The following is an 18,686-nucleotide window of genomic DNA, read 5'->3' as shown; positions in this document are numbered from 1 at the left end:
TGCCTTCTTCATGGAGGTTCTCATTTGAAAGCCACATTGCAGCAACGTCAATTCACTTTTCATCTCTTTCAAGACAGATCCCAGGACGCCTGCTCTGTGCATTTCAAATCACCTTCATGAGGACCTGAGCCAGCTTAACATTGTCAGGAGTATTATTTAGCCATGTCCAACAGCACACAGAATTTTTTGTGTCATTTTGGATTTTTAGCTTGTCTTAAACACTCAAATATCTTTCTCTGAGCCTTTCTCCTGAACTTAAAGACCCGCGTGCTTTTTAAGCAACATGATGCTTTCTTGAATGCTTGCCAGCATGCTCAGAGCCTTGCTTATTGTGCATAAAATAACCATAATGATTTGATATACTTGAATCCTAAGAATAAATATACTTTTTTTTCTTCTCTAAGCCCCCTCTATGTATAGATTTAGTGTGTTTCATAATGCTCTCAGCTTTTTTTTGGCAGCTGTGCTCTGGAGCATTTTTGGCATGAACACTTACTTCTTGGCAGTAATGCAAGCTTTTATTACACTATATATATTATTTATTTTCAATTGTTCTGGTTTACTACTATAAATGTGTGTCCCTTCCAGTTTTCTTTCAGTGGAGTACAGTCAAAATGTTTAACTTCTTGCATTAATAGGCAAGGAATTTCCATGTACATGCTTTTCTTGCATTCAAAGTTCTACACATTTGTCTACTCCAAGTTCTTTCACTCATAAAATGTGGGAAACACAACCCTGGGAGCAGTTCCATCATTCTCAAATAAATTAGTTCAATAAGCTTTCTCTCTCTGATTTTGTCAATGTATTTGGTAATTTTTTGGGAGCATATACTACTGGGGGAAAAAAAAGTCCTATTTCTTCTCATCTATTAACAGGCCAATTGATTTAGATAATCAAACAGATGCTCCATAGTGTCAGGTTTGCTGATAGTATTGGGAAGTAGATCAGTAAATATTAGAAAATGAAGAAACCATTAATTCACATGTATAAATACATTGTCACTATTAGTGTGTCCTGTGTTAATATGCCATATTGTCCAATGGCAGATGTATATAGTGTGTTTTGGACACTGTACGTAATATCTGTGCAGTAACAGATTGTAGTAAGTCAAAGCTAGTACCTCTCCTTATTAAAACAGGGAGCATACATTTTTTGACAAATGCATATTGGAAGTTAGCCATCTTCCTTTTAAGTTCTGTCTGCTTACACGTTCTGTTAGTTTATATACAGTTTACTTAATTATTTGCTGCAGCACTTTCCATGAATTACAGTTTAGCTGACTGTATAATTTTTCCCAGCTCATCCTTAAAATGAAAATATGGATCTGTTTTCTCTATCTTCTGGACACTCAGTCATGCCCTCCCAAGATCTGAAAAATACCCATCTTCAACTCTGGAACTGCTCAGTCCAGTTCCTAAAATATAGTTGGGAATTATGCTCAATATTATCTGCTTAAGAGATTGTCAGCATTCCTCTACATATTTTTCCCTTGGACTTTCTCTGAAGGGAATATTAGTTTGCAATTCCCCAGAGTTTATTGAAAACTATTTTAAGTCTTCTGCGTTTATTACAACTTTTTCCTTATTTTTCTTCCTACCTTAGTGATTTTGGATCACTATCACTATTTGTTCATTGGTTTCATTTATTTAGGTTTTGTCACGTCTAGAACAACTAGGTGCCATTCATTTTTTTTTTCCTCAAGTTTGAAGCATTGTAAGTTCTTGCAAGCCTCTTACATTAATAGTGGACATATTTCATTCCCATCTAGCAATTCTATATTCAAACCTGAATTAAAACCATCCTCATTATGGGACAGACACATGTTTTAACTATCCTACTCATCAGTCCAATAACAAGTGAAAAGCGAAAGGTGATGCCACAAGAAGGTATTTTCAATAATGTTAAAGTTTTGAAAAGAAATAGATAATCAACTATATTGTCAGAAAAAGTTTTACTCTAGACAAAGTAGACATTAATTTATTTAAATTAGACATTAATTTAGTAATTTAGAAATTGAAAAGATTAATTTATACAGACCCCGGTGGAATATGTCTGAGAGATCATAAGGGGAAATGTTAGGGGTTGAAATTACTATAGAATATGTATGGAGAGGATTAATTTTAACCATTAAAAAATAATTGTGTAATAAAATCTATTTGTGTAAACTCCTCTGATAATCAATATAGAAAAATAATCACCACTACAGACTAAATCCTCCCATCCTGAGATATGAAACATCGTGATTTGATCTCTCAAACTGCCTTTCTTTTTTAACTTCAAAAGTACAAAAGTAGGATGAGGAACTCAGGCTGCTTCCTAGCTTTTAGACAGCTAAAATTAGGTAAGATTAGTCTGGCCTAGTTAACAGCAACTTGGAACAAAGGAAATTAAAAGACTCAGGTGTTCTTCAACAGGAGAAATAACAACTAGGGAAAGAAATTGGAGGCTATATGAAGAAAATGTGATAAACAAAGTAGTATAACAAAAATACTACTTTCCATAAGAGAAAACAAGTGCAGATTCAATGTCAGATGAGGAAATTCAGGTCAAAAATCAAGAGCCAAGAGGTGGAGGGACCAAGACATTTTGTACATGTGTGAAATGAAGGACATAGTAAGAAGAGCTGAGGTATCAACATTGGCTAAATCATGACAGTGGTAGGTGGGAGGCAATAACAGTTTTCTGTGCAAAAGTGAGAAGCAGGAGAGGAACAAGAGTCTGTCTACAAGGGAACCAGAACCTGGTTTAGTTTTAGAGAAGGCATAGAAGAGATGGTAGAAGTAAGGAGGAGAGATACTAAAAGAGTAGTGAGGAACTATGGAAGAATTTTAAAAGATTGAAAAAATGAAACCTAAGGGAGGATTAATAGCAGAAACGGTCAAGTGGAATGAAGTAATTAGAGGTTTTGTATAGATGGACAATGCCATGTACATACAGAGAGACTGAAAAATACTATGAGAACAGTCTGTGGAATAGACAGGAGCCATTTGGACCTTGGGCAACTAAGAAACATTGTCCCAGGGGAAAAAAAGATGTCCATGTTTCAGTATTTAAAGCCATCAGAAAAGAACTGCCACCCTTTTCAGAAAAAAAAAAAAAAAATCCTGTTTTTCAGATGAAAACTAAGGTGTTTTAGCAAAGATATTTTGTTGTTCAACACTTCCACAGTTGTCATAAAATAACTGCAAATGATATCATGTTTTCATTATAAAATGTAATTCAGAGTGATTTACTATTGAAAAACAGTAATAAAGAGAGGGTTGTCAAAAACATTCTGATCTACTCCTATAATTTTACTCTGTATTCTTATAGTATGGTATTAATTAATTAAGGGTAATTCCCTTCCCTTCCTCTCTTCTGCTAAAATATGGTAAGATAGCTGTGACATAACATTCATATTTTTGCCCTGAATTATCTTTTATTAAATGTTTTAATATGTGCTACTGCAATTAGGAAAAATTTATGGGAAGCTAAACAACATGAGCCTCAGTGATACCGACATTATTGTTACCTGTAGAAAAGACAAAATATAGCAAATGGAATGCAATATGTTTCTTTTCCAACAAGGTGTAGAAGTTTTGTAACATAAATGCCAAAGTAGAAGCTAAGCCCTTTTTCTTTCTATCAACAAGGCTACAGGGTTAATCTGTTGAATATTAACTCTGAAAATAATCTGCATGGAGAAGATTTTTCAAAGGTACAAATTGGATTTCAGAAGTTTTATTGATCTTAGTAGAAAGTGAATACAAAACCAGGCTCTTTGAAAAATCTTGCCATCTCTGTATGTGTCTGTATGAAAATGCATATATTCTAGTGTGTCGATATATGCAGGTATGTGTGAATGTGTGTGTGCATATATATATATTTATATATATATGCTACCTTCAAATGGGGCTATGGGAAAATCAATATCTCCGTCAATCTGGAAAATTAGTGTTAGAATTTGAGTGGAATAAAAGATTCATTTTTTCCTTTTAACCTTGAGTTGAAGTAATATAGATCTAAAAGCAAGAACAAGGATATTTTAAGCCATAAACTTCAAAAGATTTAATTAATAGTACTAAAAGTAATAGGTAAATGACTGCCATCTACCACGAGCAGAAAATCAAGTTTGCACCCTAGATCATATCCATTTGGAAAGCAACTTGGGACAGAATCAGTTTAGGCTATGAGAAATTTAGCCAGACAACTACTTCCATAACTTATTTGGCATGCATTGTGTTTGTAATTTTGTACATATTGAGATTGGATTTTCAGTACTTCTTGGCAATAGGCCATTGAAGTCTCTATATAATAACTCTTAACACCTGGGCAGGAAATGGAGACAGATATTAACATTTTTCTAGCTAGTACAATATTGTTTCTGGGTAAAATTTTCAAATATCTGTCAGGGTAATTGCTCCTGTTCAGAGGGATAGGACATGAAGATATTTCCTCTCAACTTCAGCATGTAAAAGTTCTTAATTAATGTTTATATCTAGTCTAAAATAACATTTCTTTTTCTGCTTAGCTTGTGGCTCTTTGAACTATTTGGAGGTAGAGTGATGTGATTTCACAATTATTGCACTTTAAGAAGCAGTCCATATAACTAAGAGTATAAATCTTTTACACAGATGCATGACATTCATACTACTTCTGAGTATTAAATAAAGAGCAAATAAAAAACACTGGATGCAGGAGTTAGGAAATTGAGGTTCAGAGTGTGGAACAGAAGTAACTTCAGGTCCCTCGGCCACTGACATCTTCAAATATACTGAGAGGACAATCCTAAAAAAGAAATGTTTATATTGTCTGCTGTCCTATTTTTTCTGCAGCCTAATTGAACAAAATAGTCTCAAGTGAAAACCAGCTATTCCTAGAGAGCAGAGGGGAAGCATATTAGACTGCCATCAGGAAAAGACTTTGATGACTTTAAAAGAACTTTTAATGTCACAAGTAGTGATATGGTTGCAATTAAATGTTCCACACCCAAACTCCCCTCCCGTGGACTGTCAGATTTACAGATGAATGATGACTTCCAGTTCCTGAAAAACTAGCCATTTCCTAGTTTTTATTGCTAAACTTAAATAAGAAAGAAAAATTTGAACTGTGTGAACTTAGTGACTCATTTACCTGAAAATAATTATATTTTTACAGCATTTGTATGTGTTTTGACTGACTGATTTTTATGCTGCTCTCTTTGGACTCTGTTAAATATTGTATTTTAAAAGCCTTGAGAAATTTGTTATCATAAGCCAGAGACATTAATCTAAACTGCTTGTGTTATGTTAAATAAACATTTAATAAAATTACTCAGACATTACTAAATTCACCTTTAATGATCTTTGGTGGTATAAGAGCAAAAATTACAGATGTTACAAAAATATATATATATTTTGCAAGAATGACGAAAGATGAGTTTTTAGTTGTTTGGAATACTCCTGTCCAAATGGCATGAACAATTTTAGGTAAAGACACTTAGATATACAGGCTTTCTGATAATAAAGACTGATGATAATTTTGTTCAGAAAAACAAAATCTTGATATGATCAAAGTGGCATTGTGTAATCCCTGTTTTAAATATAGCCACTTAGCATTGACAGCTTCACGAACTAGCAAGTAATAGCCAGGTTTCTGTTCTTAACAGAGCAATACGTATTGATATATGAGGATCATAAAGTTGTTCCATCCTTGTCAATACTATTTCAAGCAATTATATGTGGAAAAAAATCAGAGAATTCAAAAAAGTAATTATTAGGACTGGAAATTTCTCTGACTTTGAATAACTCAGGTCTCAGGCCCAGTCATAAGCTTTTTTGTTTGTTCACAAAAGTATAATGAAATAAAAATGCCTGATACTCATGTTTACAAGGCATTTTAAGTTTTAAAATAGAATATCCCAAAGCAAATTTTTTTAACCCAAGGTTGCCAGTATAGAAGATGGAAATTCCTGAGGAATGTAGTGCTGACAAGTGAAAAGACTATTCATAAAATACACATTTTTCTTTAAGCCAAAAACAGGCTCCTGACAATAAAATCATACATAAGAGAAAGAAAACTGCATTGTGAAAACTTAAAGAGTGGGAAATGAGGAAAGACAAGAGAAAGAGATTGCCTGTGTCAGGACTCTGAACACCTCTGCAGGCTCTGAAGTCTCCTCCAGTGCCAAGGAGGTTGGTTGCCCATGCCCTGAGGTGGTGCCTCCAAGCAGCCCTGCACCACCTCCTGGGAAAGAGAACCACAAGGATCTCAGCCGGGCTGTGGCTGTCTCCAGCCACTGCCACCATTCCTGCCCTGCTCACCTTGTGCAGGTGCTGCAGGGCTGCACCCTTGCTGGTGACAGTGGCATTGCCTGCCCTGCCAGCCCCACAGCCCCAGAACAGTCTTCTTCTGCCCACCTGTTCCTGGACAGGTAAGAATACACTGAGAGAGAAAAAAGCAGTAACCATTTTAGTAATTTCTATTCTGAAAGAATGGCTTAAAACACAGACATATTAGTCTTCTGCCTATCTATAAATAAAGCCTAATATCTGCCACATCACTCAGAATTGCCTGCAGGGCAGGCAGAGTGTGCCACAATAAGGCAGTCTTTCAACACTTCTGGCAGCAGTTTTTGTTTGAAATCTTGGTATTCATTAGAATATATTTCCACGTACACTAACACATCAGCACAGTCCTGTTTCTTCACAAAAGAATTATTTCTTTCTCTTCAGTCTTAATTCTCCCAAATTCAGATTCAGGTCTTCTGCTAACATTCCTATTTAGTGCATTATTACATGCTTAATGTACTGTAATGGCAGATATGCAAAAAGGTATCAGTCAGTCAGCTTGCTGTACATGCAATACTTTTAAATTTCCTTTAAAAGTAAGTTCTGTTCTCTAACAGAAACACATAAAGTACTTTCTACCAATTTATAGATTAAATTGTTAGACTGCATTATTACAACTGCATTTGTTATAATAAGGCTCTCTGAGGGAAGCTAATTCAGATATAGAATTATGAATTCTAATTTAATTTGTGGAGACACAAAAAAGATGTATTATTGGGTAAATAAAGTGGGATGAACAAGGCCACTGGCAACTGCTATTTTACAAACCCATAAACTGCAGAACTGTGGAAGTTTCAAGGTCCTACTTTGCAAAAAATTATCAAATACAAAGGCTACTTTAAAACCTCATCCTCCAAAAGTAAGAATGTCAAGTAACTTTTTCAACTGGTATTTGAAAACACAAAGCTAGTTAAACTCTTAAAATGTTTATCTATGTATCCATGATGGATGCAAAATAATATGTTTAACAAGAGGAGTGATTCCGAGCCAGGAACTTGTTTCCATCTCTGTTGCTGACTTTGCTACATTACTTTCAGTTGACATTTCCGTTCTGCTATGTAGTAAGTGGCATTTCTCTGTATCTAGAGAAATAACAAACTCTTTCAATCATTAAACTATCACTTCAGTTGTTCTCGTCATGTAAAGAATTCCATTGAAAGCAAAAATACTTTTAGAACTGACTATATTACTACTGTTGCCAACTCTTAAGCACAAAAGACCCCGTTTGGTGAGACATAAGTACCACTGCTAATGAATTTGTAGTCTAAAGATATCTGTGAATTACCTGGAATCTCAACCTACTTTTTGTTCCCCTTTGTCCCCTTTTGTACTTACTCAAATTTCATCAAACTAAGTTATTTTTTCAGGTAAGGAGTTCCCAAACTTATCTGTCAAAACTTCAGATCTGTCTGTGCTTGTCGATTTCTTTTTTAATGTTTGCTATAGCATGACTGGTTCTTCTCTCAAAACTGCTCTTCATTCAAACCCACTTTTTTTTTTCCTTTCATCTCTTATTCTTTCAATGCATTCATCACCAAATAAATATTTAAAACGTTTTCACTCTTTTCATCTTTTTCCTTAATGGAGAAATGTATCCACTTTTATTCTTTCATTTTTTCTGAATGCTTTATTCACAATATTTACTTGTAGATAATAATCGAGTTTTAAATTTGTTTGTCTGACCAAGTTCCCCCAAAACCTGGAAGCATAAATTCCTTGACATAGCCTTGCCAAAAATTAGGAAATTTTTAAGGCTTGCAAAATTACATATAATAACAATTTTCTCAACACTATCACATATACTGCTCTTTGCTTTCTGAAAAGCAGCTACCACAAACACCATTTCAGTTTGAGGTGACAGAATTCAAACAGTTTTTCCGCTGTCCCCGTTTTGGGCTCAGTTTCTGTTAATTATCTCATTTCCCATTGTATGACTCACCTACTTAGATTCTAAAGTGCAGGTTTGTTTTGCTGCTAAACACGCTCACTTGTCTTGTCACCATGTTTCATATGTGCTGGGTAGTGACACAAAAGGCCTATGTGCTTCTGAGAAAAACAGACCTTCTATTCCATATTTACAAGGATGTCCTATTTACTGCTGGTGGAGCTCTGAGCACCTTGAGGCTTTTTTCCATGAGTTTCTTACAAACTGCTACAAACAGTTCCAGCTAACCCAAAGTGAATCTTTGGAGTTTGCTGTACATGCTTGGCTCCACCAAAGGTTAATATGAGATGAGCAGCATAGTTTTCCCTGCAGAAATGATGTAGTCTGAGAAGGAAACAGACCGCTGTTTCCTAACTGTGTCATATCGTCACGGAGTAGGTAGTAAGATAGTTCACCATCTGAGCTTCAGTTGAAGGCTGCCAAAAGTGCTCATTATTATCATCTTTAATTGAATCTGACATCAAGAAGGAGACAAATTTGACTGAATCTTCCATGCAACAGGGGACTTCTAAGGGCACTGTCCTGCTTTAGTTATTTGGTACCTAATCAGATATAAGTTCATGTGTCAATTTTACTTTCATTAGGACACATACTCCTCTACCCGACCAGATTTGAATGATGTACTTTGGAATTCTTTATGAAAGCTCCACCTCTGAATCGAATTAGTCTGAAATCAGTTAACAGACTCAAAAGTTATTAGAAGGTCAGGAGCACATGTGGCAGACAAACCTGTTATGATGACACAGAATAGGAAAGTCTTCCTAAATAAGCACAAATTTAAAAGAGAATAAAGAATGTCTATGCATTTATTAAAATTCCTGGTCAAAGTTTGATTTTTTTTATGATTCATGAATAAGCAAATTTTCCTTATTAATATCAAATAATTATCCTTCTTGTTACTGTAATCTGGGAAAAAATTATAACATTAGTCATAACTAAAAGAAGTTGGAATTTTGAGGAAGATCTAATACTGGGATAAGTATTAGTGGGCAAAAGATGAGTATTACAGTGATAAAAACAGATGATACAAATGATAAATATTATTATCTCATTTCTGCACAGAATAGAGTGGGAAAACTGTAGAAACTGCCCAAAGTTTCTTTGGTTCTGTTATACAATTCATTTATTTGGGGCCACACTAGAGAACTCTCTACATGACAATTTGACTGTATTTATGTATTCCATGTACTACTCAGTAAATGCTGGTGTGGGATTTCATATTGAATAATTCCATAATGAGCTTTGGAAACATTACCCCTTGGGTAATGGCAGTAGCTTATGACAACTATTCATATTGAAGACAACTGTTTAATTAAAAGGGGTCTTTTTTCCTTTAAAGATGATGCCTGGCAACCACAAGTTTCTGTATGTTAACATAAGACACTTACAGTTTAATATAATATATCAAGTATAATGAAGGTACATCCTGTAATTGAAGAAATGAGCTACTGGTAGAGTGAGAATTAGACTGCACGAACAGCGAGAGGCAGTGAAATGAAAAACATATTTCCTACTGCTTTTATTAAATTGAAAAGTCAAACATTGGCACTTGAATGTTTGTATAATTTCTTTTAAAGATCAGCTAGCAATATTTAATTTTCATTATTTAAATTTTGCACAATTTTCTTGGTACCACAGGGTTTTTTTTAAGTATAGAAATAACACATTACATCTTTCATGATTTTCTAATATATGTGTTCCCAGCTCCTGTAATGTTTCTGAGGCCTTCATTTCATTAAGGCATTTTCTAAGACATCAGCTCTTGGAGATGAGGAGCAAAAACATAATTCCAGTGTTTTAAAAACTAAAAAAATAGCATTCCTGCCTGAAAAAAAAAATACTTTGAAAGCATGCTATGAGCACACCTGCAGCCTCAAAACCCAAGAGGAAAAGCAAAAAAAATGTGCTGTTGGCATTTTTTGAGTATTACTTTGGATGTGTTGAGAATGGACTTAACCCATGATTTCTGACTGTCTAGAGCTGGGGAAACCGTAGCATTATCTGTCCATATCAGAAGGGAGCTCCCTATCAAAAAATGACTGTGGTTATCCCCTTCAACTATACTGTGAGATGAAGCTTAACTGTAATGGCATATTGTCTCTGAAAGTCAATTTTATCTTTTTATAAAAAGCAATATAAGATTCAAAAGGGAGAATTATCTTGTGCTTGTGTATTTGATTTATGCATTGGTGCCCACCAGTTTAGGCAGGGAAGTGTAATGGGAATAACCAAGGCAGTTATTTTCAGGACCAGCGTGAAAATCAGTGCAGATGAACTCATGCAACAGACAGGAAAAGGGTTATGAAACATATGTAAATATATTAGACAAGCCCTAAGAAGTTGTAGTGATCTGCCTAGGAATATATTTTTTGTTTGTTTTTTGATAATTTTATCATCTTGAGATGATGGAAAGACACATCAAGGACTTTGTAGCATATTTTTAAGTGCTTTATTTTAATGCTTTTTCCCTTTTTATATTTGCATAATACTTTTGAAGAGAACATTTCCTTCTCTTGTAGCTAGGACTGTTCTACTGTCATCTTGGCAGTTGATGCAAAAGCATTTCTAATAAATGCTCAAAATTAGAAGCTGGAGACCAGTTACTTGTCAGGTATGGTACAGAAGGAGGAAAAGCCTTCTGGGCCTCAAGAAAAGTTTATTTTATGTAATTCCTATACACAATACTTGAATGGGAATTGTGCCATCTTATCCACTGGTTGTAGAAGAATATAAATAAAATAGACATAGAAATGAAAAGAAGCACTGAGAAGTTTGCTAAAGGGAAAGTTAATGAAAATCACATGGCTCTGCTGCCATGATTTGTTTTGGACAAGATCAAGTACTAACCTTTATTAAGAAGTGCAAGTTGTCAGGTTCAAAAGCCTTATTGCAGGACCATCTCCTAAATGTTTGCTCTACCAGGACTGTTGTTCCTAAGGGTTGCCAGGTGGAGATAGTCTGCTTGTTCTAGGGAAAAAAAAATATGAGAGATGCCATTTATTCAAACTTGTCTCTACTTTGCCTTTGATCCAGATTGGAGGTGAAAAGCCAGAAAAGCTTTTACTGTTTTGGAATAGAGGCAGATTTTACATAAATGTCACTCATTATATCCCCAAGTTTTCAAGCTAAGATTTTTTTTTAGTCATGTGCAAAAAATCAATCACTGTAAGGTTCTTTCTTTTGCAGAGAAATAAAAGAAGAAAAAAAGATTATACATCAATAGAAGTCTTTAATATAAAAAGGTCTTGACAGCAGTTGCTGAATAGACAGTACTGAGTTTTTAAATATCTCATCCATTCCCAAAAATGTGAACATATGAAGTGAATGGCCATACCTAGCTTATTTACACCCTAATATCCAAGAAGTACTGGTGAAGACAATATGAAATTAATAGCAATATCTATTGGTTTTTTTCACATCCTTTTCATAAGTCTTTTCTGCACCATTTTCTTTGGTAATTTTGGTATAGACTGTGCTTTACTATAATCATATCAAGCATAGACTGAAATTTTTAAATAAAGAAAATTATGCTGTTTCAGAATCATTTCTGTTTCAGAAATATAACATTCTTGAGACCAAAAAAAAACCTAATTATCAATTTAAAATCAAGGGTTCAATCTCTGAGTCAAGACAATTGCATCTATTCTCATTGTCTTTGCTCTCAGATTAATGTATATTTTTACAATAGTTTCCTTTGCCTCACAAGAAGGTTCTGGAGACCAAATCAATATTTTTAGCAGAAGTGAGTTTCTGAGGTTTTGAAAAATTTACTTGTGTACATTTATTGAAAATGCCAGCCAAATGGTGAAGACATTATTCAAACTTCAGTCAAATATTTAAACTTCACACCCAGTTTAGACAATAATTCAGACCAAGAACTTCACAAGGCTGTTTTGCAGTTCTGGGATCTTACAAGGATAATATTTGCTGTAGTCTACATCTGCTGCACAACACCAAGTGTCTATGTAGAGATAATGAACCTAAATGGACAGGATTCACCTCACTAATTTTAGTTATCTAAAATGTGACTCCAGTCGAAGTTAGCCTTGTAGTTGCCTCTGTATTTTATATTGATGCTTGAGCACATGCTGAGAGATTCTTCTACTCTTGGAGAGAGATGAAGGCAGAAGGCATCAGCTGTCCTCCAGAAATTACCAGTGACCATGGAGACAAATTATGACTCTGAGTCTCAAAATAAATGAAGAGTGAGTAGAAACCCAGCCCACATGCTTAATTTAAGGTGGGCTTTTAACTTTCAGATTCATAAAGGACAAGATAACCCTAGCAGCCTGGGAACTAATTGAATAACAAAGGAGCTGCACAGACGTGACTGAATTTCTTTTCTTTTAAAAGGGCATATATCCATACACATGCATACATATGTGTGAGAGTACATGCCTGCTTCTAAATAGCAAGATAGATGTAGCATTTTAATATAATATTTAAACATACATTGTTTTGTTGTGGAGGTTTTTTCCCGTTAAAAGTAAAATAAAAGGACTTTAATTTGGATCTTAACTGCAAAGATAATCTGTACTTCTCCTATTTTTTACCTCTTTGACCATTCTTTATTGTGACACTTTCCTAGAGTTGTGGAGCTGTAACTGATGGACCTCTGAAGTTTAGCAGGTACAGGAATGGCATAATGAGACTTTAAGCAAGTTGGTGTAGCAGCTGCTACTTATGCCATAGTCTGAATTATACCCTTGGGTGAAACCTTTTGTCTTGGCATTACCTTACAACATCACCACCACCCTTTCAGATCTCTCAAATATCTAATCAGTTAGAGCAGAGAAGCTGTTGTCCTATACCTATCACGGCTTCTTATGATCTGTTTTGTCTGTAATTTTCTTAAACTTTTGCTGAATGAGGGCTAATGTTACAACCTTGCCAGAGAAGTATATTTAAGAGTAAGTAAGTCTTCTGTTAAAAAAATTAGGTGAAACATTTGGACAAAAGGAAAACAGTAATAATCATCACCAGAATTTTTTACATCAAAATTAATGGGAATTTACAGACAAAATTCCCATGTAGCTTTGAATAATGGCATTCTGGTATAACAGTTCAACTAAATTCAATAGAATTGCTTTTATTTAGAAAGCTTTTGGTTTTAATGAATGTTCTACTTCTTTTCATGTCTATGGTGTCTTTTCTCTCCCTTACACTGATGAACTATCCTTATATAGGAACAAACAGTACGCCCATGTCCATATTGATGAATAGTGACTCTCTGGGTTGCTCACTGATTACAGTGGAACCACATACCCAAATGACAGGAAGGCCCTGTGTAGCCACAGTTCATTAAGCACAAGGAATGTGTTGGAAAAGCTCCAGGCTGGCTTTCCACAAGTGTTCACAGGGTTAATTCTTTTTAAAAGGATGATTGCTCAAACTACCTAATTTAGTAATGGCACTTGTTTTGTGTAAAGTACAGATGCCTCCAAAAACTAAATACAGAGGTTTGCATCATTTACAATGACTGATACCTTAAACAAAACATTTGATTTTGAAATGTCATTGCTTTTCAGTCAGTATTACTTGCATGAGATTTTTCAAGTCAGTTTTCCATAGTCTCATTTTTGAGAGTGATGAGGCATAAAATGGCTCTTCCTGAAGCCATTGGAAGTTCTGAGTACACGACACCAGTAAAGATCTGACATAAAAGAAGAAAAATGAGGTTTTATATGTCTAAGTTCTGTTGTTTGATCCATGCATTAGTGTCTAAGGTTCCAACATTAGAAAGTGATTTCTGATAAAATATTCTTCTGGTCATTAGTGAATGCAGATAACTCATTACAATAGTAGTGTTTTGCCCAGTAGCGTCCCTCAACAGAATCTGATGCATGCACAGATGTGCATCGCACATTTAGCTGAGAGTTTTTCAAAGGCATTTTCTTAGCTTTCTGGAGATGATAAGTTACACAAAGTCCCCACAGTGCAATAATTTTCTCTGATATTTATATGTGAAGAAAAATTATTACCAAAACCTCTTTCCTATATGCAAATGGATGATTACTGTCCAGTACTAAAATGCCATTCTCTCCAGTCATTACAGCTGCTTAAGGACACACAGCATTTCTATGGGAATAATTACCAAACACAGGAATCACATGGCTGAAACTATTGTGAAAGTAAGTGGATGGGATGCAATTATTTAAATATGGGAGATTTATAACACCATAGTGTTCTACTTTTTATGTTTTCGTTTTACTTTATAAAATGAGAGTTTGTATTTTACACGTGGTGGTGTTCTTGAATAACAAGAATGTTTTTGTAAATGAGTTTACCAAATACACTATGAAGAAACACACAGCAAATTAATGCTGAAATAATTTTCATTAGGAAGCACCATTTTGACCAAATTAGGCAGATAAAGACAAACCAGCTGAGACACATTTAAAAAAAATAGTTGGTGTACCTGTTTTTTTTCTTAATTGAACTCACTTTTCCATAATTTATCACCTTTATTGTCCTCCTCATTTACCCTGTTGTCCTGGACTATCCTTTGTTCTAACAGACAACTTTTTTCTTTTATTGCTTCTATTGCCCATACCCTTAGAGAAGAGGATGAGGGTAATGTGAATCACCAGTCTACCTAGGGAACAGAGCAAAGAATGAGAGCTGGTTTTCTCTCTTGAGGAGACTAATAATTTCTGTGATTATTCTGCCCTCTTTCCTTCACTGTTGACTTATTTCACATGAAGTCATATTGCAGAGCAATATAATAGCAAAAGATTTTGATATCTAATTTATTTTATATTTATTCTATATTATAATTAACGTTGGAATTTCTTCTAAATAAAAAATTTCTTAAGTCCATGTTGTGTTTTATCAATCTTTATGTGATTTTACATGCAATTCACCTCATCAAGCTTTAATCATCTAAAAGTTAGATGTGACATCAAATCTAGGATGGTCATCTAGGCACCATCTGCCTTTAATTGAGAGGCAGGCATCTCGGGAGAGCCATTCATCCCACTGGCCCAAGACACTTGTATTAAGATGGTGTGGAGGTGTTTCAAATGGAGCCTGCTTGATTAGTTTAGATTAAATGTGTGCATATTTCATGGATAAAATCTGGAGAGGTGAATACGACCCCATGTCAAGGGCTTGAGTTCTTCCTTCATGAGAATTGATGCAGTGTGTTAGATATTAAGAACTCAAAAACTGTACAATCAAATGTGAAAAAAAAATAATAAAAGCAAGCAAGAAAAGAATCTCTTAATTACATTTTTACTGTGGCACTCCTTTGTTCTGGTTCAAATAAAAGATTTAGGGTGTGATGATAATTTTCGTCTTTCCCTGTTAGAAATTATTATTAAGTTACTGCCTCCAAGCCATTTCCACTGGGATTTTTAAAAATAATATTCAGGGATAAATATATTATTAAACTAAGTTGCCAACAGTATAAAAAAAAAAAAAAGTTGCTTATCTCTAAAGAATGTATGTTTAGCATCTCAAAGTGAGATTCAAAAGTTTATGGTTTTCTTTATCAAGTAAGGTTCCTAATTAGCAACCTGTTAGTGGTTGGAAACTGTGTACTGCATGCTACACTACCCCAGAAGCAAAAGGAACAATATATCAGGAATGATTTTAAATGAATGAGAATGTCAAAATATAGATTGCATACAGAAAAATTCTGGTTTTGATACATGGACATCAGCCCTCTTATCTCAGCTCTTACAGTGGTGTCTGCAGTTTGTCAGCCACCCTTCCTTTCCCCTCTCTCAGCTACAGCCTGACTCAGTAAATCAGTGATACCGAAGAGAGTGGTAGAAGTAAGGCAGCTTGTGCTACATTATTTGAAGATATTAGAAAGATACACTACCTTATGCTGGGGGCTAATATACTCTAGTCACAGCCTAACTTTTAGCCATCTACCCTTGGAATAGCTCTGCTGCCTTGAAGTTCAGTATTTGGCATATCTTCAGTGATACAGTGCACAGGTTTTCATACATAGCAACCACAGGCAGAGGGAAAAAGTGTTTGATAATGTGTGCAGAAGTAGTATTATAAAATGCTTAAGCTCTCCTGGCATATGCCACATAAAATATAGGTCAGGAAAAAACCAAAAACCAAGCAAACAACAAAAAAGGCCATACATTTTTTCATGTAATCCCCTACACGCATTGCTTTATGCAATGCCCTCAGTGAGGTAAGATTAAATATGTCTCTACAGTTCTGTTTGCAAAGCAACTTGCACAGAGTGGTCACAGTGGTAACTGATGCAAAATGAAGAGCAATTCATGTCTGAGTTCTGCCTTCACTGTGCAATGACTGGATAAACCATCCAAACAAACAGCATACACTTTCTTTTTCTTCCTACGTGGTCTTGGAAATTACCACTGTATACATCAGCGAAACACAGTATACTAGTATGCTCTGGGGAAAAAAAAATGCAATGCAAAATAATTTCTGAGCAGAAGGGAAAAGAAAAAGATCATATTTTCCAGAACTAGAAATAGCATATGGCCTGATTTAATGCAAATTCAAGGAGCAACAGTACCAATTTTTTTTCTGCAAATGGTGCTTATCCAGAAAAAAAAAGAAAAAAGTGGTAGTTGAGAGCCATCACTGGAATTTCTGCAAAAAAGATCTGAATTAAGATCTTGTATAGAATTATACTTTTGTTTTTATCTTATTCTTTCTAAGGAAATAGTTTAACAAAGTTATTTCAACACACCCAGCAGAGGGATTATGCATGTCGTCTTACAGGCTGTGGATACTGCAGCAGTGGTGTATGAAGAAGGAAGCACAGTGATCACTTCCTTTTTACCAAGCTCAGTCTTCCCATCTAACCAAAAAAATAAAAAGAACCCAAACCAAAACCCCTGAACTCATTTGCAACCAGAGTATTGTGGGTAGATTTTAAACAAATAACTCACCTGAATAATAGACAACAGAGAAAAAGGACAATAAGCTGAAACATGATTTATGATGATGAGGTAGGTTTTAGGGAGTGCCAATTTACTGTCTGTCTAGAGGCAGTGGTGGGTGAGAGGATGAGATGGTAGAGAAAGAGAGAGAAAGAGGATTGTATCTCTCTGCCTCCAGACATTTAAAATTAATGACCCACAGTGTGTTGCATGAGTTTATGCAAAGCTACCTGAAGGATGTGTCACTTCTATAAAGCTCTGTATATGTGCAGTAGTCCTTTAGTGTACCAGATTGCAGCTAAACTAGTCATAAGCAGCAGCAGAAAATGTGCAAATGAATACATAACACCCACTTAAAGCTTATGTTAATTCAACTGCTGCTTTGAAGAAGAATTAGCAATGGGTAGTATGTGCTCTGTCTTGCTAAACAGCTAGTGTCATGCTACAGTTGTCTGAAAGTCTAAAAAAAGAAGAAACACCTGACGTGCATATTGTGCAGCAGGCTGCAATGTTAGTAGTGGAAGAAACAATATGAAGCATAAATTAATTAACTTCTGGGGAAAAAAATATACTTTATGCAGAAAGATGGAATCGGGATTTTCTACGTGAAAAATGCATCATTTCACAAACTCCATTGGCACTGTGGTCTGAACAGATGTGTGTCTCAGCTCTGTTTCCTTGGCCTTCTCTGAAGCTCGTTTATTCCAGACAGGTAAGCAACCGCTGTTAAAATTAATTGGCCCTTGAGTGGGCCAAATGAATTATTAGGAACTGGAAGGAATCTGTCCCTTTCTCAGCTCACAGTTTGGGTCAAGGGTTATAAGCACAGCAGTGCACAGCCAATACTGAATGCAGCTCCTGGTGGTGCTGATATTCAGAAACAGTTCTCTTCCTTAGCCAAGAAGCAGAAATCTGCAGGAAAATTAGAAACGGCCTGATAACCGGGTTAGTAACTTTGGTTGCTGGATTGTAGCCCATTTCCACACTGTTACACAGTAGAGACAACTCACAGGTACAATCCATGTATTTTTCTGAATTCAAGAAAATACATACAGCAAAAGAGGCAATTTCAGACAGAAGGTGAGCCTGGACTCCTGCTTTCTAGGCAAAGCTGTTACATTGAGCTAAAGTAGCTGTGTTACCTTAGGTGACCTTCCAGTAACTCTCATCATCACCTCTCCTGTTTCAAGCGGCAGGAAAATCTTGGCTCACTTTACTCAAGACTGTAGTACTTCTCTGTAGAATGAGAGAACCCTTTTTCCAAGCACAAACATCAGAATTAAACCAGAATGGATTTAAGATAAGGTCCTGCTTCACAACTCAAGTTGCTAGCTGTCAGATGGTTATTTCTGTCCCTGCCCTGTGCAGGCACATGATTGCCTATGGTTATATATGACAGTATATTGATGATAACACAGTGTTCTGATTAGGAATCTGGCAACAAGCACACGCTTTCCACAGATCAGCCATAAGGGAGAGCTGTAGTCTACCACCTATATACGAGAACAAAAAAAAAGTACAATCTTTATCAAAGCTTTTAAAGGCAGTATACTGAAT

At 35.3% G+C, this 18,686-nt stretch overlaps 1 long non-coding RNA gene across 1 annotated transcript in view; it reads right to left on the bottom strand.

The window, feature by feature from the left end:
* The window catches only part of LOC138104672 (uncharacterized), a 48,604-nt gene extending 30,204 nt beyond the window's left edge, over positions 1-18,400 (bottom strand). The window contains exons 1-2 of the long non-coding RNA XR_011148212.1: positions 18,272-18,400; positions 11,101-11,220 (exon numbers count right to left, since the gene is read on the bottom strand). This is a non-coding gene — a long non-coding RNA (uncharacterized lncRNA). The remainder of the gene's footprint in view (positions 1-11,100; positions 11,221-18,271) is intronic.
* Positions 18,401-18,686: the final 286 nt, after the last annotated feature.

This window comes from Aphelocoma coerulescens, chromosome 1A (assembly GCF_041296385.1).
Source record: "Aphelocoma coerulescens isolate FSJ_1873_10779 chromosome 1A, UR_Acoe_1.0, whole genome shotgun sequence".
NCBI classification, from domain to species: domain Eukaryota; kingdom Metazoa; phylum Chordata; class Aves; order Passeriformes; family Corvidae; genus Aphelocoma; species Aphelocoma coerulescens.
Note: the sequence above shows the minus strand (reverse complement) of the source record. Positions and strands in the feature narration are given on the sequence as shown.